The sequence below is a fragment of the Nylanderia fulva genome, unplaced genomic scaffold, assembly GCF_048542155.1.
Source record: "Nylanderia fulva isolate GAGA-0341 unplaced genomic scaffold, ASM4854215v1 Scaffold528, whole genome shotgun sequence".
Lineage (NCBI taxonomy): Eukaryota > Metazoa > Arthropoda > Insecta > Hymenoptera > Formicidae > Nylanderia > Nylanderia fulva.
Genome location: NW_028190619.1, coordinates 1 through 16,483, shown reverse-complemented (window position 1 = coordinate 16,483; position 16,483 = coordinate 1).

The window sequence follows — 16,483 nt, the reverse complement described above, 5'->3', positions numbered from 1 at the left end:
CCTAAGAGCTTTGGACATTCACATTCCACAGTAATCAAAGAGTTAGGATTATCAATTCTTTAAGGTAACGTATTGATAGTTTGTTCATTACTTATCATAATGCAAATACAATTTGACTTTATCACTTTATAATTATTAAAAATCGTTTTAGAGTGAATCTTATGTAACAAGCTTTTTTTGGTTTTCTTCGGAATTTTTTATAATGAACTCATAAATGTTTTGTATATGTATAAAAAATTTCATTTTAAAAAAGGTAAAAAAAGTTGTTAAGTCCGCGTCAAAAACTATATCTCCAAAATCTTACAGAATCTTAAAACATATCTGAAAAATAATGTATTTAAAATATATAATGACATTAAAAACTTGCAATAACAAAAATATAAACATTAAAGACTTGCGACAAAAAAAATTAATTTAAAAACTTAACATACATATATTATATAACATACATATATATACATATATTACATGAGGTGAGACACGGATGTGATTTATTTATAATAAATAAACGTTATTTGAATGTAATGTATAAAAAGATTGTGAAATAGTTACATGTTTGAACACATAAACGCTATCTAGCTATCCAAAAGAAAGTGTATTACCACACACACACACACACACGCGCGCGCACGCGCACGCACGCACGCACGCACGCACGCACGTATACATTCTTCTTTATAATGCTCAGAATAAAAAATCAGCACATGATCCACATTCTCTCAAAAACCATGAAATATGACACATTTTTCATACATAATTTCCAATATTTTTAAACATAATTAATTGTAACAATAATTTTTGGTATCACTAGTCTAGGTTTCATCACAGTAATAATTTAAAATATGATATTTAGTATTAAGGCAGAAAATCTATAACTTGGCAAAAATAATCTTATTTATTTTATGATCTCCTTCGACAGCGCACTGCTGATTTCACTAAAACATCTGATAGCTATTACATTGACTTTGCAACCATATTTTCTAATTGTATTCCGATTAACTTCTTCACAATTATTTTTATTAATCAGTGTAATTTCTGTAACATGTAATGTTACGAAAATTGTATGTTACTTTGCACTTATTATTATATTAATTTTATAAATATAATTAACTTTTTTATAATTTTTATTATTATTAGCATAAAATACATATTTATAAATATATAATTTTAATATTGATTGATATAATATAAAAAACACTGATGTATACCTTAATTATATATTAAATAATGCAGAACATTACACAAAACATTTTAAAACTATTATAATTATATATAATGAATATTTCAGATTTTTATACGATAATGAATAAAATAGACAAAAATATAAAATAATATCAATTGTGTGTATGTGTGTGTAAAATGAAGACGAGTAATAAGTCATAATGAGTCAATGATCGATATTTATCAATTTGTTGCATATTGAATATCATCCAACTATCCTCTTGAAAAAATAATAGTTTTGATTTTCTGCTTGAATTTGCGCATACCATGGAATATAAAAAAATCGTAAAAATCGGGATATGTTTCTGTAATATAAGTAATAGGTAAGCAATCAATAACTAATTCATTAATATTTTCTATAGACCATCGGAAAAATGTTTCGTACACCGGATGACTATAATCTCGTATTATTTTTATGAGAGGACAATGCTTTTCCAAATCCCAATTATGCAAGTAACGTAGATCATCATCTGTTTGTGATTCTGCAATTTCCCTCATAAAATTAATAAAACTTGGGCGATGTAATTGGCTAAATTCACAAAAAATTTAAAATATGTAGAAAAACATTACAAATACGTGAAAATTGTTTGTGTAATATTTATGTTATAAAACATTTTAATAAATACTAAGAAACAAAATATAAAATTGCATTTTTCTTTATAAATTTGTTATATCCCCCAAAGATATACAATAGATATAACTATTAAAAGTTAACTAATATTAAGAAATGGGTACTCGTATTGCATCCGCAATTACGACAGACACTGACCGCGTTAAAAAACGCATACGATGCGAGGTATACGCGGAATCAGAATTACGACAGATAATGACCGCGTTAAAAAACGCATACGATGCGAGGTATACGCGAAATCAGAATTACGACAGATAATGACCGCGTTAAAAACGCATACAATGCGAGATATACGCGGAACAGAAATTGATCAACGTGCAAGCAAAGCAGAAGGACTTTGAATCTGCTTCGCTTGCACCTAGATTCTCGACCGGGGAAACCTGTTGCCAGGCACCCCTTCCGATCGGGAAAACTCCAAAAAACAACGATATAAAAAGAGAGTAGAGACGCGACAGCTCGCTCAGTCGCAGACACAAATAATCGCTCTAACCACGATCTCGCTAAACCGCGCGCGCACCTAGCATCGACTCGCAGTTGTGCGCGATACGCGGAGTAATAGAAAGTCAGTGCCGCACACACGATAAAGCTTCAGTGTATTAATAGTGGAATAAAATAAAGACCAAGTGGTTGAAGTTGAATAAAGAATTTTAATACAAAAAGTGTAGTGCATTTTCTACAAACACCCGACAAGTCCTGACGCCCCGGATTCCCATCCCAATTTGGCGCGACCCTTAAGTGTCTCTCCCGAGGCACACAACAAATTTATATATCTTATATTTATATTATGATAATAAAGAATATAACATAATTTTAAATGCAATTAAATAATATATTATTTAATTTTTCATTAAAGCACTAAAACAGATTATATTTGAACAAAGTATTGAGAGAGTTATAAAATGATTTTGAACAATAACAAAACAAATTAAAAGAAAATAAAGACAAAACAAAAAATTAGAAAAATAAGTAGGTAGATCTACGAGAGAAGAATAATGAAAAATGGAGAAGGTAATGGAAAAGAGATGTTAGATATTTAATAACCTGTTAAAAAAGATTAGAAAACAAATAAAAAATAGCAAAAGATGCAATTAAAAGAAAAGAAATTATAAGAATTATGGACAATATACATATATATAAATAAGGGAAATAATAAAAAGAATAAAAATAATTTTAAAAATTATTTTCAAAAAATAACAAATTATGAAACAAAAATAAACAAAACAACAATGAATCTGCATATGAAAGAGAGACAACGATAAATCAACAACTTCTTTCTACAAAAGCGGTTTTCATAGTAAAAATAATGAAATTAAAAATAAATATAGTAGAAAAACGAGAAAAATAGCGGAATTGTAAAACTAAAAAACACCATTATGAAATAATGTCAGAAGAAGCAAGAAAATTAAGGGACATTTTATAAAACTTCTATTATTATACATTATTTAAGTTATGTAATTTTAAATTTAACATATATAAGATAGGCAATAAGAGCCAAATCGCGGATGACAGTGCGTTATTCTAAACGAAACTAAATTTTTTCGTTAGAATTAAATACCTGTGCACAAGGCACCAAATTTTTACTTGGACACGGCCAAGATATAAAATTGGAATAATCTCTACAAGAGATTTTTAATTCCATGTATCCCCTATTCCCCCTAAAGAAATAAAGTGCGAGAGAAAAATATAGATCCGAAAGTCGCAGAATCGGGAATCGAACCCGAGACCTTTCGCTTGCCGGGCGACTGCTCTTCCAACTGAGCTATTCAGATCCTTTCGATTCTATACTTTTCTCTGTTATATATATTAATGTTGGTAAATAAACGCCTTTAAGCCAGCGTGTATAAATTAAGAGTTTAACTAGGCTCTGTAATATATAAATATAAATTTAACATATATAAGATAGGCAATAAGAGCCAAATCGCGGATGACAGTGCGTTATTCTAAACGAAACTAAATTTTTTCGTTAGAATTAAATACCTGTGCACAAGGCACCAAATTTTTACTTGGACACGGCCAAGATATAAAATTGGAATAATCTCTACAAGAGATTTTTAATTCCATGTATCCCCTATTCCCCCTAAAGAAATAAAGTGCGAGAGAAAAATATAGATCCGAAAGTCGCAGAATCGGGAATCGAACCCGAGACCTTTCGCTTGCCGGGCGACTGCTCTTCCAACTGAGCTATTCAGATCCTTTCGATTCTATACTTTTCTCTGTTATATATATTAATGTTGGTAAATAAACGCCTTTAAGCCAGCGTGTATAAATTAAGAGTTTAACTAGGCTCTGTAATATATAAATATAAATTTAACATATATAAGATAGGCAATAAGAGCCAAATCGCGGATGACAGTGCGTTATTCTAAACGAAACTAAATTTTTTCGTTAGAATTAAATACCTGTGCACAAGGCACCAAATTTTTACTTGGACACGGCCAAGATATAAAATTGGAATAATCTCTACAAGAGATTTTTAATTCCATGTATCCCCTATTCCCCCGGATCTATATTTTTCTCTCGCACTTTATTTCTTTAGGGGGAATAATTAAAAATCTCTTGTAGAGATTATTCCAATTTTATATCTTGGCCGTGTCCAAGTAAAAATTTGGTGCCTTGTGCACAGGTATTTAATTCTAACGAAAAAATTTAGTTTCGTTTAGAATAACGCACTGTCATCCGCGATTTGGCTCTTATTGCCTATCTTATATATGTTAAATTTATATTTATATATTACAGAGCCTAGTTAAACTCTTAATTTATACACGCTGGCTTAAAGGCGTTTATTTACCAACATTAATATATATAACAGAGAAAAGTATAGAATCGAAAGGATCTGAATAGCTCAGTTGGAAGAGCAGTCGCCCGGCAAGCGAAAGGTCTCGGGTTCGATTCCCGATTCTGCGACTTTCGGATCTATATTTTTCTCTCGCACTTTATTTCTTTAGGGGGAATAGGGGATACATGGAATTAAAAATCTCTTGTAGAGATTATTCCAATTTTATATCTTGGCCGTGTCCAAGTAAAAATTTGGTGCCTTGTGCACAGGTATTTAATTCTAACAAAAAAATTTATTTTCGTTTAGAATAACGCACTGTCATCCGCGATTTGGCTCTTATTGCCTATCTTATATATGTTAAATTTATATTTATATATTACAGAGCCTAGTTAAACTCTTAATTTATACACGCTGGCTTAAAGGCGTTTATTTACCAACATTAATATATATAACAGAGAAAAGTATAGAATCGAAAGGATCTGAATAGCTCAGTTGGAAGAGCAGTCGCCCGGCAAGCGAAAGGTCTCGGGTTCGATTCCCGATTCTGCGACTTTCGGATCTATATTTTTCTCTCGCACTTTATTTCTTTAGGGGGAATAGGGGATACATGGAATTAAAAATCTCTTGTAGAGATTATTCCAATTTTATATCTTGGCCGTGTCCAAGTAAAAATTTGGTGCCTTGTGCACAGGTATTTAATTCTAACGAAAAAATTTAGTTTCGTTTAGAATAACGCACTGTCATCCGCGATTTGGCTCTTATTGCCTATCTTATATATGTTAAATTTATATTTATATATTACAGAGCCTAGTTAAACTCTTAATTTATACACGCTGGCTTAAAGGCGTTTATTTACCAACATTAATATATATAACAGAGAAAAGTATAGAATCGAAAGGATCTGAATAGCTCAGTTGGAAGAGCAGTCGCCCGGCAAGCGAAAGGTCTCGGGTTCGATTCCCGATTCTGCGACTTTCGGATCTATATTTTTCTCTCGCACTTTATTTCTTTAGGGGGAATAGGGGATACATGGAATTAAAAATCTCTTGTAGAGATTATTCCAATTTTATATCTTGGCCGTGTCCAAGTAAAAATTTGGTGCCTTGTGCACAGGTATTTAATTCTAACGAAAAAATTTAGTTTCGTTTAGAATAACGCACTGTCATCCGCGATTTGGCTCTTATTGCCTATCTTATATATGTTAAATTTATATTTATATATTACAGAGCCTAGTTAAACTCTTAATTTATGTAATTTTATTTTTTTTATATTATATTCTATATTGTATTACTCACTTGCTGTTTGTATATAAACGAACGATTTTCCAAAATATTTGTTCGGTTAAGGCGTGTTGCATCATGCGCAGTATAAAGGGTGTTTAAATCAAAATTATATATATTAGATGTATTTTAAATATATATATTTATTATAATAGTTGCTTGTAAACATTGATTTTATTGATTTTATAAAGAAAAATTATATATATATATACCCGCTAAACATGAAACATACAGGGGATGTTACATTTCGGCAATAATATTGCAAATTTGAAACGTTACATAAATATGTTTATGAAATGTTTCGTAAACGTTTCAAAATAACATTTCAATTGCAACATTCATGCACTGTTCCAGAAATGTAACATTTTGGCTGTTATATCGATAATTTGAAATGTTAGGAAAGAAATGTTTGGCAACATCCTAGAAACATTTCATTTGGGATGTTCAGTTTGTAACGTTCAGAGACATTACAGCATTGTTACATTTGCGACGTTCATAAAACATGTATTTTAAAACATTCCATAAACGTTTCATTTGGGATGTTTAGTTTGTAACCTTAGAGACATGACAGCAATGTTACATTTGCTACGTTCATAAAACATATATTTTAAAACATTCCATAAACGTTTCATTTGGGATGTTTAGTTTGTAACGTTCAGAGACATTACAGCAATGTTACATTTGTGACATTCCTGAAACATTTAATTTCATAATATTCTATGAACGTTTTATATGAAACATTTACTTTGTAACATATTCAAAAATATTACACTGCATTGCAGATTTTATATATTTGTGTTTGTACAATTGTTTTTGTACAATTGTGTTACATCAACGTTTTTGAAATAATAACACAAAAGCTTTTTAGTAAATATCAGGTACGTATATATATACATTAATATAAATAAGGTACGTATATATACATTAATAAATAAAGTACGTATACATTAATAAATCACTGAATTTTTAATATTTTATAAATTTATAATATTTTGAAAATAGTTTTTGTTTAACGTTTCATGCAAAACATAGTTAAGTAAACAAAAGTATAGTTTCATATTTTTATTTAAAAAATGTACAAATATTTAATTGAAATATTTATAAATAATCGTGTTTTATACATATATGTACTCAATTTATCTTTGCGACAGTCGAAAAAAATATTTCACTCGTGGTGACTTAAAAAAAATCTATTGTAACATATTTACTATACCACAAATATCTCATACATGTTCCAAGAATGTTTTAGGAATCTATAATAATCACCGCTCGTTCGTTAGCAACGAGTTGATACGCGTAACTAGGGAGCGCGGCGTTTCGTCTCAGGAGCTTTCGTATGTGAATAAGAATACCCAAATATAATAATAAGACAATTGTGTTTGTTGGGCTTTATTGGAGGTTTTATAAGTCGTTTTATAATTAAATTTTAAATTCATCTTTATTTATAACTGGAAGCAATGGATCTGCCTGTTGGTGACGTTCGAGATTCCTGCCATGTAAGTATATATTGTGTATATATATATTATTTTAATAACGTTAAATACCATAAAATCTTAAAAACTACGTATTAACTATATGAGCATCTCATGTGAATGATTTTAATTTTTTCAGTGATTTTTTTATCAAGTCAATAATAGTAATACTGAACATAAAAATTAAAACAATAATGGCTAAAATAAAAAAATGTTTTGTTACAAAACGTCATATGAGACGGATGGTAAAAAAAGAATTAATACACATCTTGCAGTTGAATCGACAATTAATTCAGACGAATAATTTGCCTAATAACATAAAAACAATTATAAATGTAGATACTGTCATAAATGTAAATACTACAAATATAAATGTAGATACTGCAAAGAAACATAATGAAAAACAAGAACAATGTGAAAACCATGATAATGTGATTCCCGAGATTCCAGAAAAAATTGAGATTGAACCATTGGAATATATTGATGTGATTGAAGAAATTAACTGTTCAGATACTTCTTTATCATTTGAAAATTTATGTAATAATCTCCCTATTGTAAATGATTTCATAGTTAACGCTGTGAAACAATGGTTTTTAAAATACAGACATTTGCTTAGTCAATCTGCCATGAATGAATTGTTGGGTATTCTACGAGTGATATTTCCACAATTAGCAAAAGACTCGCGAACTCTTTTAAAAACACCAAGTTCATGTCCATATGAACTTAAAAGTGTTCCTCCAGGTTTCTATTGTCACATTGGCATAGAGAATGGACTACGTAGGATAATTAATAATAGTTTAAATATGCAAAAACATTTGATGCAAAATGTAGAAATAGTATTACCTCTTAACATAAACATTGATGGTTTACCGATATCTAATTCTTCAAAAAGTCAACTCTGGCCTATTCTTATCTCCATAGATCTAAATCTGGTTGATAAAAATATTAAAAAACCTTTTGCGGCTGGGATATATCACGGACACAAGAAACCAGCCTATGTAGACCAATTTTTAACTGAGTTTATAACAGAGTTCAAACATTTAGAACAAAATGGTTTTAACATAAATAAAAAAATAATAAAAGTAAAGGTTGGTAAACTTCTTTGTGATGCTCCTGCAAAATCATTTATTTTATGTATTAAAGGTCATACAGGCTATAATGCCTGCACAAAATGCATTCAAGAAGGGACCTTTGTTAATGGAAGAATGACTTTTTTACAAACAAATGCACAATTGCGGACTGATTTCAGTATCAGAAATAAATTAGATGAGGAATTCCATAAAGATACAAGTCCTTTCGAAAAGCTAAATATTGGTTTCGTATCTCAAGTTCCTCTCGATGGCATGCATCTTGTATTTCTAGGCGTAGTTAAAAGATTAATTATGTTTTGGATAAGAGGGAAAAAAAATCATCGTTTACCCGAGACTGATAAAAATGATATTAATAATCAATTATTGTTTTTGAAGAATTATGTGCCGAAAGATTTTCCACGCTTGCCAAGAAGTTTAGAGGACATTGAATACTATAAAGCCACTGAATTAAGGCAATTTTTATTATACACCGGACCAATTGTTTTAAAAAAGATTGCAAACAAAAATATATACACACATTTCATGGCCTTATCCTGCGCTATTCGAATTTTATGCAGTCCTGCATTATACAGAATTTATAATAATTATTCATTGAAACTACTCGAATACTTTGTTCAAAAATATGCAATACTTTACGGAAAAGAATATATTACTCATAATGTTCATGGCCTTATACATTTGCCCATAGATTGCTTGCAACATGGTCCACTTGACACTTTCAGTTGTTTTAAATATGAAAATTATTTATTTGAGATAAAAAAAACAATTCAAGCTACAAGAAATCCTTTACAACAAATTTGTAATAGGTTAAAAGAACAAGAATATATGCAAAACAATGATAATGAAAAAACGTATCCAATTTTACGTCAGCAATGTACTGATCAATTTCATAAACAAGATTTTATATTCTACAAAACAGTAATCATTGAAAAGTTTGAACTAAGCACATGTGATAAAGATAATTGCGTTATGTTAAAAAACAATTGTGTATTTTGTGTCGAAAGTATTTATAAAGAAATCAAGACTTCAGAAATCTTTTTAAAGGGAAGAAAATTCATTGAATCAAAACCATTTTTCAGTTCACCTTGTTCCTCAGAATAATATTCAGCAAACACAACATTTGTCATATGATTTGTACACAGTCAATATTCACGACATTAAAGGGAAATGTGTGAAATTTCCTTACGACGATGGTTTTATCATCATGCCATTGATTCATATGCAAGAATAATATAAAATATAATATAATTGCAAATAATAGTTTAGGTATTTTTTAGTAGGTACGAGTATATCAGGAGACGCGGTAGCGTCTCGCTAAGTTATATCTTTTATTCGTCAAATTAAAATACAATCTACAAAAAAACAAAAAAAAATATCGAAAGATATCGAAAAGATAGCGAAAATATCGAAACAATAGCGAAAATTATCCGTAGGACGCTACTGTGTATCCTTTACCGGACGTAACACGATTTTCGTAACCTTGAAAACAAAAATTTGAAATATTTCATGAACGGAAACATATTTTTCAAAGATGATATCATCGAAAGCGCGATTTTTTCTGAGTAAAATGAGACCTTAAGGAACTTGATAGCTCTATTGGTTGAGGAGATATGAATTTTTCAAGTTATTTTTTGGTCGAAAAGGTGTCACTTTTTTTTAAGATACGGCGTCGTACTTGTCCCGATCACCCATCCCGACAAAGTGATTCTGTCCGAAGCTGCTTTACCTTATCCGCGGTCACCCATCCTAGTATAGTGACATTTTCCTCAGCTGCTTAACCTTTTAAGCAACCAAACAAAAAATAAATTCTTGCTCTCTCTCACTCTCTCTCTCTCTCTCTCTCTCCCCTTCTCTCTCCCCTCTCTCTCCCCCCATCTTTCACCATTTCTCTCTTGCTTTCCCACGTCTTTTTTCGCTCTCTCTCGCCCTCTCTCGCTTTCTCTCGCTGTCTCTCGCTCTCTCTTGCTCTCTCTCTACCGCTCTCTCGCGTTCTCTCGCTCTCTGCCGCTCTCTCTCGCGTTCTCTCGCTCTCTCCCACTCTCTCTCGCGTTCTCTCGCTCTCTCTCGTCGTCTCTCGCTCTCTCTCGGTTTTTTTCGCTCTTTCTCACTTTCTCTCGCTGTTTCTCGCCTTCTCTCGTTCTCTCTCGCTCTCTCGCTTTCTTCCGGTCTCTCTCGCTCTCTCCCGCTCTCTCTCGCGTTCTCTCGGCCTCTCTCGCTCTCTCTCGCTCCCTCTCGTCTTCTCTCACTCTCTCTCGGTTTTTTTTCGCTTTCTCTCGCTGTTTCTCGCTCTCTCTCGTTCTCTCCCGCTCTCTCTCGCTTTCTTTCGCTTTCTCTCGCTCTCTCCCGCTTTGTATCGCTCTCTCTCGCTCTCTCTCGCCCTCTCTCGCTGTCTCTCGCTCCCTCTTGCTCTCTGCCGCTCTCTCTCGCGTTCTCTCGCTCTCTCTCGTCTTCTCTCGCTCTGCTCTCTCTCGGTTTTTTTTCGCTCTCTCTCGCTTTCTCACGCTGTTTCTCGCCTTCTCTCGTTCTCTCCCGTTCTCTCGCTCTCTCTCGCCCTCTCTCGCCCTCTCTCGCTCTCTCTCGCTCTCTCTTGCTCTTTCCCGCTCTCTCCCGCACTCTCTCGCGTTCTCCCGCTCTCTCTCGCTTTCTCTCGCTGTTTCTCGCCTTCTCTCGTCCTCTCCCGCTCTCTCTCTCGTTCTCTCTCGCTCTCTCTCGCTCTCTTTCGCTCTCTCTCGCTTTCTCCCGCTCTCTATCGCTTTTTCTCGCTCTCTATCGCCTTCTCTCGCTTTCTCTCGCTCTCTCTCGCTCTCTCTCGTCTTCTCTCGCTCTTTCTCGGTTTTTTTCGCTTACTCTCGCTCTCTCTCGCTTTCTTTCGCTCTCTCTCGCGTTCTTTCGCTCTCTCCCGCTTTCGCTCGCGTTCTCTCGCTTTCTCCCGCTCTCTCTCGCCTCGCGTTCTCTCGCTCTCTCCCGCTCTCTCTCGCGTTCTCTCGCTCTCTCCCGCTCTCTCTCGCGTTTTCTCGCTCTCTCCCGCTCTCTCGCGTTCTCTTGCTCTCTCTCGTCTTCTCTCGCTCTTTCTCGGTTTTTCTCGCTCTTTCTCGCTTTCTCTCGCTGTTTCTCGCCTTCTTTTGTTCTCTCCCGCTCTCTCTCGTTCTCTTTCGCTCTCTCTCGTTTTTTTCCGCTCTCTCTCGCTCTCTCCCGCTTTCTATCGCTCTCTATCGCTCTCTCTCGCTCTCTCCCGCTTTCTATCGCTCTCTATCGCTCTCTCTCGCTCTCTCTCGCTCTCTCTTGCTCTCTCCCGCTTTCTCTCGCTCTCTCTTGCTCCCTCTTGCTCCCTCTTGCTCTCTCCCGCTCTCTCTCTTGGGTCCTCTTGCTCTCTCTCGTCTTCTCTCATTATAAATATAAAAAAATATACATTTATTTAATGCATTTTGTTTAATGATCTTTGCCAAAAATATGTGAAATCCACAAAAAAAGACATCACAGATGTAAAAAAAAAGCGCTAAGTTATATCTTTCGTCAGCAAAATAGTTCTTTATAATAATAAAAAATATAATCTTCTCAAAAATTATGTTTATAGCCAAAATAATTCTTTGCAAAAATTAATCATTATCAAAAATATTTTCTCAAAAATTATATTTATAAATTATATTTTATTTTTTGTATATTCAATTCAATTCAATTCAATTCTTTATGCGTCCCCTAAGGGATTGAAGGCGCTTTTGAAGGAGCGTTCCCCAACCTTACAAACTCTTACAATCTTACTTATATCTACTCTGAACTCTACTCTTACATCTAATTTACAAATATCATTTTTAAAACTTATAATAATGTTTATTAATTGAAAATTAAATGGTTTATATGCTTTGCAGACTTGGTCAGTGATTGAATTTATCAATATAGAAGGCCAATCAAACGCTGTAGAAGTTGTACCAACCTCATGGATGACATTTACAAATGATCAAATAATGTGTAAATGGCCGGAAAAAAATGTTAGGAAATATATATTACGGAAAGAACCCCCAAAAGACAATTGGCAAAAATACATAGTGCAACTAATATTTCAAAGTAGTAAGTATTGTCATAAAAATATTGATAGTATATAATAAGATAATATCTTAATTAAACATGTTTTATATTAAAAAAATGACTTTTTCGTATTTAATATATCAAATCATAACTTCCCAATATTTATGAATACGGTTATGGAAAAGACTTATATAAATCATGTAATACAAATGTATGTATATATATAGACAATTAATAAAATAATTTGTAATTACAGATTCATATAAGGAAGCTATAGATGTTTGTACATAAAAAAATTCGAACCGATACATCAGATACATCATGTTCGCAATTAGGCCGAGGGAAAAGAAAAAAGAAAACATTCCAACCAGTTACAGCAAACAACTTAAATGATGACGATTCAAATCCGCGAATGACACCATCTCCGTTAATGACTGTCATGGATTTGCATTTAGAAAATGAACAGTTGACAAATGGTATAACAATAAATAAATATATATATTATTTTTATAAATCTTTAACATTATTTTTTTAACTTGCAAATAAAGTAATGCTTAATAGTGTAATTTTTTATACATTTAGATTTGATTAATGATGATAACCAAAACTTGGACAAGGATATCGAAAATATGGATGAAACAGCAATAAACGTGAGTCAAAATAAAAAGAATAATATTGCCTCTGAAGACCATGTAACTTCTGATGAAGGTATAAACAAATAATTTTTGGTACAATAAGGTATTAAACAATACAAGTCGATTTTAAGTAATCCCGCTTAATATATATATAGTGTCTATTAATTTATTAATTTAATATTAAATAAATACAATAATGATACTAAAAATTTCCATTATTTAGATCCTAAAGATGCTGTTAATCCAGTAAATAATATGATACCAACCGATATCATTTTTGAAAATTTTCCAGCAGGTAATCATTCATATTTATTGTTCTTTTGTTTATAGTAATATAATTTGTAAATTTATATTTCAGAATATTGTTTCAATCCTGCAAAACACGATTGCGATTAAAAAATTATTGGAACAACAAAATGCATTTTTAAAGCAATTAGAGCGTACAAATAATTCGCTTCCACTGCTCTCAGCATCTGGTTCAAGCTGTAGTAGTACTTTTTCTCTTATTCCGAACAAACCTTTCAAGAAATTTACAAAATTACTTGATTTCGACATCGCATTAAAAAACTAATGAGGAAGGACAAAAACAAATGGTAAAAATAGTCTACATTTCTTATTTCTTGTTTTTTGAATATTTGAGACAAAATTCAAGGTTCGAGCTGGTTAAATAATGTAAATGGTTTAGAAAGAAATTGCTTTCAAAAGCAATTTTGATTGTTCAAGCTTGATTAACTAGGATTATTTTATAACATTCATTATAATTTCATTGTACCATTGTTGAATATGCCAAAACTACTGATATTATTTTTAAAAAATATATATTTAACCCTTTTTCCTTCTGACTAACTGACTTTAATTGAAATTAAATAGACAAAAAGGATGCTCAATATTTACCAGAAAAGGCTCGAACCAATTGTATTATATATATATGTATTTAATTTTTTTCGTAGGAAACATTTGTCTATTTATTAGGAGGCACTTCTCCTCACGATCAAATAAAAGCTGGACTAGAAAAAATATTTACTAATAAATTGGGTACAAAATGTTCTTGGATGGGTCGCAAAGGCAACTTCGAAGTAACACACTAATAATTATGGACCATTTTAAAAACGTATATAGAAATGTAAAATATATAATTATAAAAAATAATGCTTTTAATAGCATAAATAATGTACCGGTACTATATAACTTTGTTTTGTTACATTTGTAGGATCGACTAGAAACACTTTCCATTTTTGACAAATAAACCAATTTCAGAACTATGTGTTCAGCTTGGTTAAGGCACTCAAAACGCGCTACGACAGAGAAACTAGTATGTTTTACGTTTTACTTGTATATTTTAGTTTCGATATAACAACATATTTTATTATACTTTTTTTGTTTACAGGCAAAGCAACAACGTCAATAACGTTTATCATTTTTTAAGTATCAAATAATAGTTACTGTGTATTTAAGTGTATCATGAATTTTTTATTTTTACTTAAATCAAGAGAAATTAATATTGTTATATAAAATGTTGGCTTGTATTAAAATTATTTAGCGTGACCGTGTAGGCGCGTGCACGTTGCCCAAAACGCTCTGCAGCGTATACGCAGTCTGTTGGTGTACCAGCACGTGTTTTTTATTTGCATAAGAGGACATTTTGACTCAAATAAGTGATCTCAGAAGATCACTTAGCAATAAGAAGTGATTTAACAAAGTGAAAAACATCAACATAAAAATTAAGGTTAGTATATACAATATTTTTTATCTTATGTTTGTCTTATATTTTTTTCATATTTATTGTAACAAGATATCTTTTTTTCATTGTATATGTATATTTAGGAAAAAAAATATATTTTGTGAAAATATGGGTCGCAAACGAAAACACTCAATATTTTATAGTGCAAGACATAAACGAAGATTAGTTGCAAGAAACACAGTAACAGATATGATATGATAACTCATCAGACTGATTCTGCGGATTCTATGGCAATAATTAATAATAATAATGATCAACTAATTGTTGTTGATGAGAATGCTTCGTCTTTATGTGATTCTGATAAAGTATACTCAGATAGAAATCTAAATCAATATTATGATGAAATAATATTAACTTTCTGAATGAAAATAATGCCTGTATGATACAAAATACACGGATGCAAATAAGCTGCAAGCTATAGTCGATAACAATTATGAAAATCTGTGTTTAAATGATAACGAAACTTTTATACATGACATAAGTAAATGGGCTATTGAAGAAAAGATATCACTCAAATCACTCCGTCACCTTTTACAGATATTGCAAACACACACTAATTATACTTTGCCTAAAGATCCACGTACATTATTGCAAACTCCTAAATCAACTGAATTATACAAATTGAAAACGGAGATTACTGCCACTTAGGTCTCGAAAAAGCTCTTCTAAAAATTATTGAAGAACGTGAAAGATTGAATTTTGCTCTTGATAACATTCAATTATTTATAAATATTGATGGTTTACCTATATAAGTCTTCCACAAAGAGTTTATGGCCAATATTATGTGCAGATAATATTATAAACAATGTATATGTCATTGCCTTATATTATGGTGAAGGAAAACCAAAAAATGCAAATGAGTTTTTAAAAATGTTTGTAGGTGATGCTATTGCTTTTATAAATAATGGGATTGATTATGAGGGACAGATCATAAAAGTCGAAATTAAAGCAATAATTTGTGACGCTCCTGCTAAATCATTTATTTTAAATGCAAAAGGACACACTGGATATAATAGTTGCACTAATGCATTATTGAAGGTGATAATATAGAAGGACATATATGTTTTCCATACAACAAATCTAATATGAATGATGTTACGTAATGATAAAGAAATTGTTTACTTGGATCTTATAATCGTGATTAATCCAAAACTGGTGACGACCAATTTAAAAAATATAACCAAATCTAGGCTTAGAGTTTACAAAATGTGCCCACTAGATTAATATGCACCTGGTAATGTTTGGGTGGTTATGACGTAAAACTTATTATGTTAATGGCTTTCAGGAGCAGGTTCAAGGACCACTTACGAGTAAGATTAATCAAATTCAGTGGACAAAGAAAAAAATTTCTAAGAAACTAATAAAGTTACGCAATTATATTCCTTCTGATTTTGCTCGAAAACCAAGATCATTAAAGTATATCAAACATTGGAAAGCCACAGAATATCGGCAATTTTTATTATATACAGGTCCTATTATATTGAAAGGAATACTACAAGAAAATGTATATCCCACAAAAAAGACATCACAGATGTAAAAAAAAAGCGCTAAGTTATATCTTTCGTCAGCAAAATAGTTCTTTATAATAATAAAAAATATAATCTTCTCAAAAA